This window comes from Marmota flaviventris, chromosome 3 (genome assembly GCF_047511675.1).
Source record: "Marmota flaviventris isolate mMarFla1 chromosome 3, mMarFla1.hap1, whole genome shotgun sequence".
In the NCBI taxonomy this organism is placed as follows: Eukaryota; Metazoa; Chordata; class Mammalia; order Rodentia; family Sciuridae; genus Marmota; species Marmota flaviventris.
The window spans coordinates 152,042,573-152,054,639 of record NC_092500.1 but is presented as its reverse complement, the minus strand read 5'-3'; the positions used below and the strand labels follow the sequence as shown (position 1 = coordinate 152,054,639).

Below are 12,067 nucleotides of genomic sequence, written 5' to 3'. Positions count from 1 at the left end.
TTAAATGTTTTCCTGAAACTTCCTGAAAAACTGAAGTTCTGGTATTGTTTGGGTATCCTGTTTTACTGATGAAGAAGGGAAAAATAGTGGGAAATAATATAAAAAACATTTGACAAAATGTGTTTTGTATTTTTTAAATTAAAAATAGAAAACCAAAGCCTAAGCATTTGAAAGAAAAAAATATCACTTTTATTAAAGAAAGCACTAGAATACTTTAGAATTCTACAAAATTATCTTCAATCGATCAATAAATCACTCAATGATTAGTGGTTATAATGAATTCAGATTAGAAAAGAAATCTCCCTACTTTCTCACCTGTTAAGTTCTGCCTCTGTTTTCTCACTGACTGCTGTTTGCAATAGAAAAAAAATATTCTTTTCTTGTCCACTTTCCTGGGTGTTTTGATGATGGTGACTCCCTGCCCACCATCCTGCTATCATCAATACCTGGCAGGCCATCACTTTTAAAGTGCATACTGCCTATAGGGACTTCTCTTTGGTCAGGGATCATTTTGGTCAGTGGGGAGCAAACCATTTCTTAAAATCTGGATATATTGTCCTCTTTAGATCTCCTCAGTAAGTACTGTTGAAGTTTGGAAGCACTGATAGTGCCTGGTCACTATTGACAGTGCAACATGCCATAAACTAAATAGTGTTGTGTAAAGCATTACAATTAAATGGGAAGCATCATGACAAACTCTATTTGGATGTAGATTTTATACCAAAAAATATGCAAAACTCATTTTATGCTTTCCATCAACAACTCCCAGGAAAAGGTAAAATTTTGCTTTATATTCTTTCCTTTACATGTGTTAGGCATGAAATAGTTTTAGACTGAATATCTGTAAGTTTAGTAAAATGAAAGAAAACCATGCTATATGTTTCTAAGGACAACATATACATTTGTACACATGGGTATGTTCATCCTGTTCTTCAATGTGTTTTAAAAATCATTGTTCATATATCCTATACATACAAGTGCTGGGGGGTTCTGGGGAGGTGTGTATGTTGATTTCTTAGTCAGGTTGTAGGCTACTTAGAGATATACTATATCACATTTTCTCTCATTGTACTTTCTTCATCTTAAAGACCATTGTGGTTCTTTGATATGCATTGTCACATCTGATTTTTGCATTAAAATATGCCCTTTCTCCCTCTAATTAAAAAACTACCTTCATGTTAAAAAAAAGACCATAGACTATCCAACTCATATGGAAAGTGTCACCATTAGTAAGCCATGTTTCTCTTTAAACAAAATATACTGCAAAAGAAATTAAAGGATTTAGGAGTTTATGGAAGGAGGCCATAAGCTGGGTTTGGCAAATCTGACACACACAGATATAAAATATATGTTCTTCAAATTTTAATATAATGTTTTACCATTGTCATCTTCAAAGAAAAGTATTTTTGTAGAGAAAAAAAATAAGAGTTGGAGATAAGTCAAATCAATCTCAGTCCTCTGACATAATTGTAGCTAGTTATATGAGGAATAGATCAACTTCTACATCTCTCCACCACAAAACCCTTGGATTTTACTTCTCTTAATTTGTCACTACTTTTAAACTATATTGAGATATCTGTTTCTGTAATTTCTTCCAATATGTCAATCTATTATATTGACATTTTAATCATTTTGCCTGATCACCTAGATAAATATTTTTATGTATAATTTATTTTTTCTTAGTAATGTTGAGAATCCCAATCCATAAATATATGAGTCCTCTTTGTTTAAAATAAATTTTAAAATTTTCTATAAAGATCTTATACTTCTTTTTTATATTATTTTAAGTCAATGCAAAATACTTTGTATTTATCAGTCTATTACATTTTATCATCTTCCTGTGAAGTTTCCAATCCTGAACCAAGACTATTCTCTATATTCTTTGACTCTATACTATGTTGCTAAGCTCCCATGTAGTTACAAAAATCTGTGCTAATGAAAGTATTTCTAACTCAGCAATATGCAAGCTTCTTTGCCTGGTTAAGTCTCACTCTTTCTTTCATAGAAGCTACCTCAATTACTGTCTCCTCTCTCATATTCTATTACTCATTCTATTTCTTTTCTTAATACATAATTAGGTTCATGTTTAAATGATGACAGGTGGCCCCTGGATCTGTTCTTTCCATGCTACTCCATCTGTACATCTATAAGAATTGATGTGTTTGATGGTGCCCATTACTTCTCCAACTTCCTATTATAGTGAGTGAAGTGTGTTTTTCCTTTCATCTGTACTTTGAATCCTAAACATTTGACAACCTTATTTACATATAATAGTCCATATATTTTAGCATCATTTCCTTTTACTACATCAATTATTTTGGTTTAGATAATAAATCATAGGCCTACCATAAATTATCTCTATTCTTTTTTTTGGGGGGGGGTTGTTTACTGGGGATTGAACTCGGGGGCCCTTGACCACTAAGCCACATCCCAAGTCCTGTTTTGTATTTTACTTAGAAACAGGGTCTCACTGAGTTGCTTAGTGCCTTGCTTTTGCTGAGGCTAGCTTTGAACTTGTGATCTGCCTGCCGTAGCCTCCTGAGGCACTGGGATTACAGAAATGAGCCTCTTTGCCTGGCCGAATTATCTCTATTCTAATGAAAATGAATGGAAAGCAGTTTTTGTCTTTGCTTCTCTGGACATTTTTTAGACCATTTAGCAAAATTCAAATTCTTCCTTCTTGAATCACTTTCATCTTTTTAAAAAATAAATTAATTAAGTAATGTGTTATACATGACAGCAGATCGTATTTCAATTCATAGTACACATATAGAGCGCAATTTTTCATTTCTCTGGTTGTACACAAAGTAGAGTCACACCATTCGTGTCTTCATACATGTACTTAGGGTAATGATGTCCATCTCATTCCACCATCTTTCCTACCCCCACACCCCTTTCCTTCCCTCCAGAATCACTTCCATCTTTTAGCACGTATGACAAAGCTTTCTTCTGAGATTTCCTTTGCCATTCTTACTCTTTTACTGACTCATGATCTATATCAGGTAACTTGGTTTTTCTTCAGGACTTCATGTTCTCCTTTTTTCTCTTCTAAAATTACACACTGTCTCAGACAAGTATTATTCAGTTTCACATCTTCTGTTGTCCTCTTCATTCTGATGACTCTATCCGTAATTGGTTCAAGACTACAGATCTTATCAAGCTTCCTACTGATGTCTCTATCAGCATGCTCTGGTGTTACTCAAATTCAACACTTCACATATTACATGCAGCATTTGCCTCACCCAATACTTTGCCTTCTGTGTTAGCGTTCTGTTGCTGTGTTAACATATTTGAGAAAATCAAATATTTCAGTAGGTAGAAAGGTTAATTTCGATTTTCAAATAATTGAAAATAATTGTGATTTTGATTCACAGTTTCAGTTTTGGTCCATGACTGTCTGGCTGTGTGTCAAGAAAAAACATCATGGCAGGGAATGCCTGGCAGAAGAGGTGGGGTAGACAGAGGGGAGAGGGGCCAGGATGCCAATATCCCCTTAAGAGGCACACCCCAAATACCCAAACTTTCTTCTGTTAGGGGACAGACAGATGTGAATTGTGGGAACAGAACACAAGTTAATGGGAGTAATTCTATAAAATGGGTCCACCCTGCTGACCCTCTCATGCTTTCTTTTTCAAGAAGCTGTTTACTTGAAGCCCTGCTTGAACTAAGTAGATGGGATGTGTCACATTCCTTAGCAAACTACCTATTAACTGCAGGAGAAATGCATATGGGCCCAAAATTATGTTGATGTGATGAACCCAAGTTATTCCGAAAGAGGAGACTTTTGTAACCAGATCCTGAAATTTTGGAAGATGAGGATAGTTTCTCCTTACCATAAAACCTGTAAGGATGTATAGTTAAGAATCCAATTAAAACCAGTCAGCATGGTCCAAGGTGACCTACAGTTGCCATAGCACTGGGGACTTGAAAGTCTGATGTCATCCTGCTGTCAGTCAAAAGCCAAGAGTTGGACCTAGGTGGGGATTTCTAGAAACTTCTTTGTGATCCCCAATAAAACTGGAGAGCAAGAGAGGCATGGTGTTCCTCTCTTCTCTGAGAGAACCTACTGTATCCCTTGAGAGTGCCCCTTTCTCTTTCCCTATCCCTTCAATAAAACTCATGACTGTTACTCTCAGCAACATGTCTGAAATCTTTGTGATTTGACTAAGCATCGTTGCTTGAAAGGGGGTCTTCTCATTGCCTCAGTTATTTCAGAAGGCACCAGGTCTGTATCACTTCCACTAGGCCTTATTTCCTAAAACCCCACCACCAACCCAGTAGTGCCACAGGGTGTCAACCAAGCTTTCAACGCATGGCCTTTGCAGGACATTTAAGATTCCAAACTACTCCTGTATTCAAACAGATTGTTATAAACCCAAGAGATCGTTCTACTTCAAGTTACCTCCATGTCTAAATACTTTCTTATATTGAATTAGTTTTATTTTACTAATTTTCCCCCAGTTCACTTGATATGCTGCTCTTCCTTTTCTACAAGCAAATTAATAACAGATTTGCTCATTTACCAAAGTTGCCCTTATGTTTATTGAATATAGTTTTAATCCTTAAATAAATACTAAAGTTTTTAAGTTTAAAAATAAAATATATCTCTGAACTGTTTTGATGGTTACAACCATTTTTAAAACATAAGCTCTATTGTTATTTTCCTAAATTTAAAGCTACCCATGTATGTAAATGGCCATATAAACCTATCCCAATTTCTTCTTTATGCAGAGAGAAAAACTGGGAACTAAATAGTTCAGTAATTATTTATCTAACATTAGATAAATTGGGAGTTTTTTTGTAGGATTTGGCCTAACCATATGTATTATGTTCTTTTTAAGCTATAGATAGCTACTTACCTAATATAATAAATTATTTTGTTACCAAAGTAAATATTAGAAATGTTTTTAAAGGAAAACATTTATGTTAGACAAAAATTCCAGGAAATTTGTGATATATCTCTGATTAGATATTAATAGACAAAAATTTGGTCACTTTTATGTGCAATGGCAATTTTTTGTATGTGTTGAAAAAGGAAGTAGGGATATACCTGTAACTTTACTGTAATAAGTTTTAATATCGTATTAACCAAGAAAATACGAGTTTACATTTAGATGGAGATTTCCATCCAGTGAACACTCCAGTTTCTGAGCTGTCACAACTCTCACTTTCTAGGTTAAGCCAACAAAGGTTCAGGTCATCCTTTCAGGCCTTACTTATCACATCTGAAGATCTCATGGAGTACCATGCTTTCTCTCTAAGCTCCATTCAACCATGAACTTCTCACGAATGTTTTCTTACTGCAATGAAGACTTCAATATGACTCTAGGGAAGTGACAGTGAGCCTGAATCTCCACTGTATTTTAATTATGTATATTTCTACAGCATTACTTGTGCTATTAAATTATTTTATTATTGTCTTAAGCATATTTTCTCTTCTTTATCTTATGAAACACATATTTACTACTTGGAGTAATTTTGTGTAATGCACTAAATGCTATTTTACTTTGTAATTTCCTCAACCAGACACTTATGAGTTGAGATTGTGTGCTTGATTTGCAAGCTATTGATACTTAACATTTAAATTTTGTTTTACTGACTGCATTTTGGAGGATGCCAATAAAGAATTTGGCTGACAAAGTTTCAGCCAAAAAAACCCTTGTGTCCTCACTAAGATTATGTGCAAGCTGTTGCTTAGATACCTTATTTACTTCTAAGACATAAAAATTCCTATCATTTAAATAAATCTTACATATAAAGTAGATTCAGTAGAACTCAGTCTTTTCAGTGTAGATTTCTTTTGAGACTTTTTTCTCCTATGTATGTGTATCCTGTATTTAAGTTGATTTTTTTTTTCCTTCATTTTGTTTTTATTATAGCATGTTTGCTTAATGTACAGCAAGCAGAAAATAAGCTGGGTCTTGTTTTGATCCAAACATTGATGTTTTTAAAGGTTGTACAAAATATTTGTTAAAAAGAACATATAAAAATACCTTTTTAGAAGCTTCTATAAGAAAGAAAATGCAAAGTTTAACCCCACAACTTTCCTCTTTGCTAGAACTGCAAACTACTGCTACAGTTTTAAATAGACTTTTTGTTGTTTAAACTATACATCCAGGAAAATCTAAAAAAATTAAAGAAACGTGCATATAAATGATTGCATAGCAGAACATGAACATTAACTGCAAACAGTAAAGAAATGAAAGTTAGAAATACTATCAAATATACAAAGGTTGTAGAATCAATCCTTTAAACACATTCCACAAACAGTATTTAAAAACCATCTCTTTTGTTCTTTACAGGCTAGGCCTAGATTTCTAAAACCAAAGTTGAAGAAAATAATCCTCTAAAGGAATTGTTTCCCCACAATACTTCTTACTTCTTTCTGCAAGCAAGCAAGCAATCTGAGATTTTAAAAGATGCTAGCTTTTTACTCTGAAATGAGACTGGACATTTCAAGTCACTTTTAATTGCCTCCAAATGATCATTCAGAGAAATACTAGAAATTATAAATAGTTAATGATATTACTTCTCCATTTTTAGTCACGTATGACATTGATAATCAAAATTCAAGAGGTGGCTCTTGCTTAAAACTAACCCTTTTTCCAAAATTATTTTTAATTTCATGGCACCTCAGAATCATCTGCCTAGAATGGGAGTGTTCTCTTTCAATGTGCCTCACATTAAACAAACAGAGGTGTGAAGAGCAAGCCTCCCTCATAAAGAGGTAAGCTAAATCTGATACAAAAGTACAAGACGAGGGCTCTAAGCATCAAAATTCATTCTTTTATGCTATACACGCACACACACACACACACACACACACCCCTACTTTGAAACAATTTACTTGCATCTAACAGCAGTAAGAAAACTAAGCAACAATGCCTCTTAAATTTTAGAGTAACTATATTAAGAACATTCTTTTCCCCTTAAAAATTATTTGTCATCATTGACCTGCTCAAATTTTAAGGGGAGCTTTTCTGATGTTTTCATGTTCCAAACCTTCATAGAAACCAGAAAGGAAAAAAAAAAAAAAAAAAAAAAAAAGCAGTGAAGGCTCCATGTTTCAGTCAAAAACTTAATCTCCTTGAAAATGTTACTTAACCAAGTTGGCATCATTCCCCAAGACAGTGGGGTTAACAAAAGAACTATTCCACACTGTATCATAAATAAACTATTATCACGGGCCTAGACATCTTGACAAGACATAAAGGTCCACCCTGAACCTAAATGTGTCTGAGCAGTCAGTGTTGTACTGTGGCTACAACTTCACTTTTGTATCATTCCATCTTATTAGCAAGCTACATTTCTAGGTTAACAGTTTCTACCAAATATGGATATGAAAGTTTATTTTTAATAAGACAATGTTGCAAATTATGGTCAACCAACATCTTTCCACCAAATACTTCAAGCATAAAAAAATGAGAATCTTTACAAAAATATACAGAGACACCACAAATTGGTAGCTGCCCATAACATTAAACAAACTGGACTCTTAAGAGTGGCTTCTCAACAGCATATCATTTTTAATTATAACCATTGCCTGGTACAGGGAAAACTAACAAGTGTTTTTTACGCATCATTGCAACATTGTATTCCTGATAATTTAAGTATACCAAACTATGAGTAAATGAATGATACATGCCTAAAAATTATCATGGTTTATACTATCAGTGGCCACTGGACTTAGGACTAGTCCAAGACCTTGATCTAGATTTTGACCTAGACCTAGACTGTGATCTTGACTGAGATTTGGATCTAGGTGGTTCTTTTTTCCTTGATTCCTTTTCATATCTTGAGCCAGACTTATAATGTGTTTTGGAATCTGTTTTAGAAGTGCCTCTAGTTTTGGTGTGAGATGCAGACCTAGAACGTGATTTAGCCTTCATTTCTTTCTTGGGCTGGGACTTGGACCGTGATCTTGAATTGGATTTAGATCTTGAAAAAGATCGATTTCGGTGTTTGAATCTATCATTGTCGGAATGGCTTCTGCTACGCCGTGGTCTTCCAGTCGGTCTACTGTTTCTAGGACTATAAGATCTTCTATAGTTGTAATCAAAAGACCGACTTCTTGACCTCCTCCTTTCATAACTTCGGCTTCTAGAACGTCTGTATCCGTCATAATCATCATAGCGCGAAGAACTGTACACATTCCTCCCTTCCTTGGCTTTCATTTGATTTGGTGTCTTTCGATCTCCCTGTGCAAACTGTATTTCGATTTGACGTCCACAAATCCATTTTCTGTCCAAATTATGTAAAGCATCTTCAGCATCACGAACATCCTCAAATTGAACATAAGCAAATCCTCTTGGCCGTCGAGTGTAGAAATCAAGTGGAACATACACATCGACTATAGGACCATAACGACCAAATTCACGCCGTAAATCTTCAGACCTGGTGTCGTCGGCCACGTTCCTGACGAACAGAGACGTATTGGGGGGGCGCAGGTAGCGGGACATGACGGCGGCGCGAGTCTTGGCCAGGGGCAGTAACGGGCTGTGCAAACCGTCCGCGGCTCCTGCGGCGGCTCCTCAGACACAGACCCAGACACACACACAGCCAGAGGACTCCGCTACGGCAACCACCCTCTTCTCGCGAGACTTCACTCCCGCCTCCACTCCCCCTTCCACCTCGGCGCAACGCCGGGCCCGGCAACGGTTCTTTCCGGCGAGATTACCAGGCGTGCGCCTGCGCATGCGGAGGGCTGGAGCGCGAGCTGCAGCCTCGGTCTCGTTCATTGGCTTCTCAAAGTTGATTTAAATTTAGAACAAAAACATCAAGTGTTGGGACATTAAAAATGATGAACAGACATAGGAAAATGACATGAGAGTAGTACAAACCATATAAAATCTTTAAAAAAATGCACCAGAACTTTCAAAATTAGTGATTTTAATAACATAATACTAGTTGCCTTGACATGCATGGCTGTTAATTCAGGTTCCTGGAATGGGTAGTGAGGGGATGAAGAAAAGAAAAACAAACATGAATAGAGAAAAAGCCAGGTCCCAGTGGTTCACTGGCAACACATGACCCACAACAAGCTCAGCATGTTTAATATATAGCCATAAACATCTAAAGGATTTATAGTGAGAAAATGTCTTCTAAGTAAGCAGGACCAAGGCCATGAACATGAGCACCCCAATTATGATTCTCAGTTTGTACCCTAACTTTCTACCCCTGAGCATCTGGCATCTGGACCTCCAAGGTCAAGAAATGAATAGCTGCATGGCTGGCACAGACCCTCCTACTGAACAGGACATCACCATAGCAACTGGGCAGTCCAAGATCCACAAGTCACAGCTCCGGACAACTAGGGGCACTTGCAGTTTGTTAAAAATCACATTTACAATTTCTAAGCTTTATATTTTCATTTACAACTCCTTAGACAATCTCCCTTGGTGTTTCTAGAATGACCAAGTAATTTTAAATTATATTCCTCAAAGTTTTCCTCTCTTTTTCCATATTTTTTAACATTGGTCTTATGCCTTATATATACACTCAGACACGAAATTTACAAAGAATCTTGACTGCTTCCATTTTCTGTAACATCCAACCAGTTACCAGATTCTACACATTTTTTTCACATTCTGAAAGAATATTCATTTAGCAAATGATTTGAATATCTTCTTTGAGGCAATATTGGCAAGTTTCTCAGAGATAGTAGTGAATAAACAGACAAAAATTATTTCCTTAAAGAGCTTATGTGCAGTTGAGGGATACAGTCATAAAAACAAAATAAAACCAAAACCCAATAAAATAAAATAGATAACATGTTAGATTGTTATACATGTTATGGACAAAAACATAGGCCAGTTAAAGATGGGAGTTGTGGTGGGGCTTACAATTTTAACCAGTATGGACAGAGAAAGATTCACAAAGTTAAGTGGGTTTGAGCAAAATCAGTAAAAGGTAAGAGATTGCAAGAATTTTACCTAGAAACAGAACTCTAGAATGAGAAAATACCACTACAATATTTTAAGGTGTGAACAGGCTTTGATTTTTGAGTAACAGTGGAAATAACTGTGATTACACGAAACGAAAAATGGCGAAATGTGCAGAAGGATCAACAGAAACAGAAGAATACAAATGGTGTCAGGTTCTTAGTACTTAGGAACAAGGCAAAAACCATTGGAGGTTTTATAGGAAAGTAGTGACATGTTGAGTAGAAACTATAAGGAACAAAGGCAAAAACAAAAGGACTAATGAACAAACCTGTTTTGGTTTATGTGTGAGATAATGCAAGAAAGTTTACAGGTGAAGTGGTTAGGTTGTGAGAGCCTTAACCTTATCAGTGCATTAATCCATTCAAATGGATTAACTGGGCAGGTTGGATTTGGCTGGAGGTGGTAGGTTACTGGTGCACCTTTGGAGTCTACATTTTGTCTCTGATGAGCAGAGCAGTCTCTCTCAGCTTCCTGGTGCCATGTCCTGAGCTGCTTTATTCCTCCACATCCTTCTGCACTGAAGTTCTGCTTCATCTTGGGCACAGAGCAATGGAGTAGGTGACCTATGTACTGAGACCACTGAAACTGTGAGTGCCAAATAAACTTTCCGCCCTGTAAACTTGTCATGGCTTTTAGTCACAGTGGTGAAAAAGCTGACTAAAATAAGACCAGAAGCTGCTCATAGATGATAGGGGTTTAGAGCAAGCTGGTAGAAGTAAAATTGGTAAGAAATGCTGGAATCAAAATATACCGACCAGTCATTCACTGCATAACAACATTTCAGCCAAGAATGGAGCAAATATTTGACAGTGGTCCCATAATATTATAATCAAGCTGAAAATTCCCATCACCTAGTGGCATCATAGCCATCATAATGTCATAGCACGGCGAGTTACTGTTACATGCTCATGGGGTTTGCATAAGCAAACCCCCTGCACTGCCAGTTGTATAACAGTGAAGCATATACAATTATGCACAATACTTGATAATGACAATAAATGACTGTTTCTGGTCTGTACAATGACTATACTACACATTCTAAGAGAAATTAAGTAGTACACATTTCTAGGTTGTTTCATTGGTTCATTTGGTGACTGCTTAGGGAACCAGGTGTCATAACTCGGCATGTGGAAGGCATATATTCTTCATGCTAATATACATTTGTTTCAATATCAGGTCCACAGACATCCATTTGTATGCTAATATACATTTGTTTCAATATCAGGTCCCTATGAGATGTTACAGAAAAAAAATCCTACATAAAAATGTCCAGCTTATGACACATAAAATGGTAGAGCATCTCCTGCTAATGTCCTTGAAAACTGCCTTTCAGAAAGGATAGCAGGAGTGATCAAAGCTTGCTATTAAGACATAAATTAGTTTTACATTCAGGGAAAAAAGCTGCAACTTGAAAAATCATATACAGATTTCAACATATCAAACTAGGCAGACAGTAGGTTACATATCTAAGCCTTTGTGACAACTTCATCAAAATACCATGAAATAAACTTGACATTAAATATTTAGGTGAGACATTTTTTGGAAGAAAATAGCTTAGTACTCTCATAAAGGCAGTGGGAACAAATAATTCCCACATATTTACTTATAAAACCATTATACATGCCATCCTAGAGTAAGAAAGCACCAGACAAACACCTCTGTGCTCAAGTCAAAATAAATTTTTCAGTTCAACAATAGCATATTCATGAGTGGGATTTCTTTTTACTGACAACTCTTTCTACGGCCTTTCTTTCAGACAAGTCAGGAGAATAACTCCTATTTTTCTTTTGAGTCCCAATTTAACCCACTCTTCACTCCATGGCATACTTTTCAGTTCTCCTATGCGTACAATTTCCCTTGCACCCCCAATTCCTCTGTTGAAGCACATATTGTTTTCTATGATTAATACGAGTTTCCTTGTCCTTCCTGGAGTTCTGAGTTCAGTGTCTGACAACTGCTGCATATGCACTGAGGAAGTCACATTGATGATTACAGGTCCTCCATGATAGAGCCCTGTCTACCTGCTGTCCTGTTAGTTTTTCACTCCTCCAGCCTAGCGGGCTAGCCCCCCTGGCTTCTCCAATTGTGTATTAACTGCTTCAAATCCTTGACATTGGTTTTAT

General features: G+C 36.3%; 1 pseudogene; it reads right to left on the bottom strand.

Annotated features, from left to right (window-relative positions):
• Positions 1 to 7,502: 7,502 nt before the first annotated feature.
• Positions 7,503 to 8,585, bottom strand: LOC114085709 (serine/arginine-rich splicing factor 10 pseudogene; annotated as a pseudogene).
• Positions 8,586 to 12,067: the final 3,482 nt, after the last annotated feature.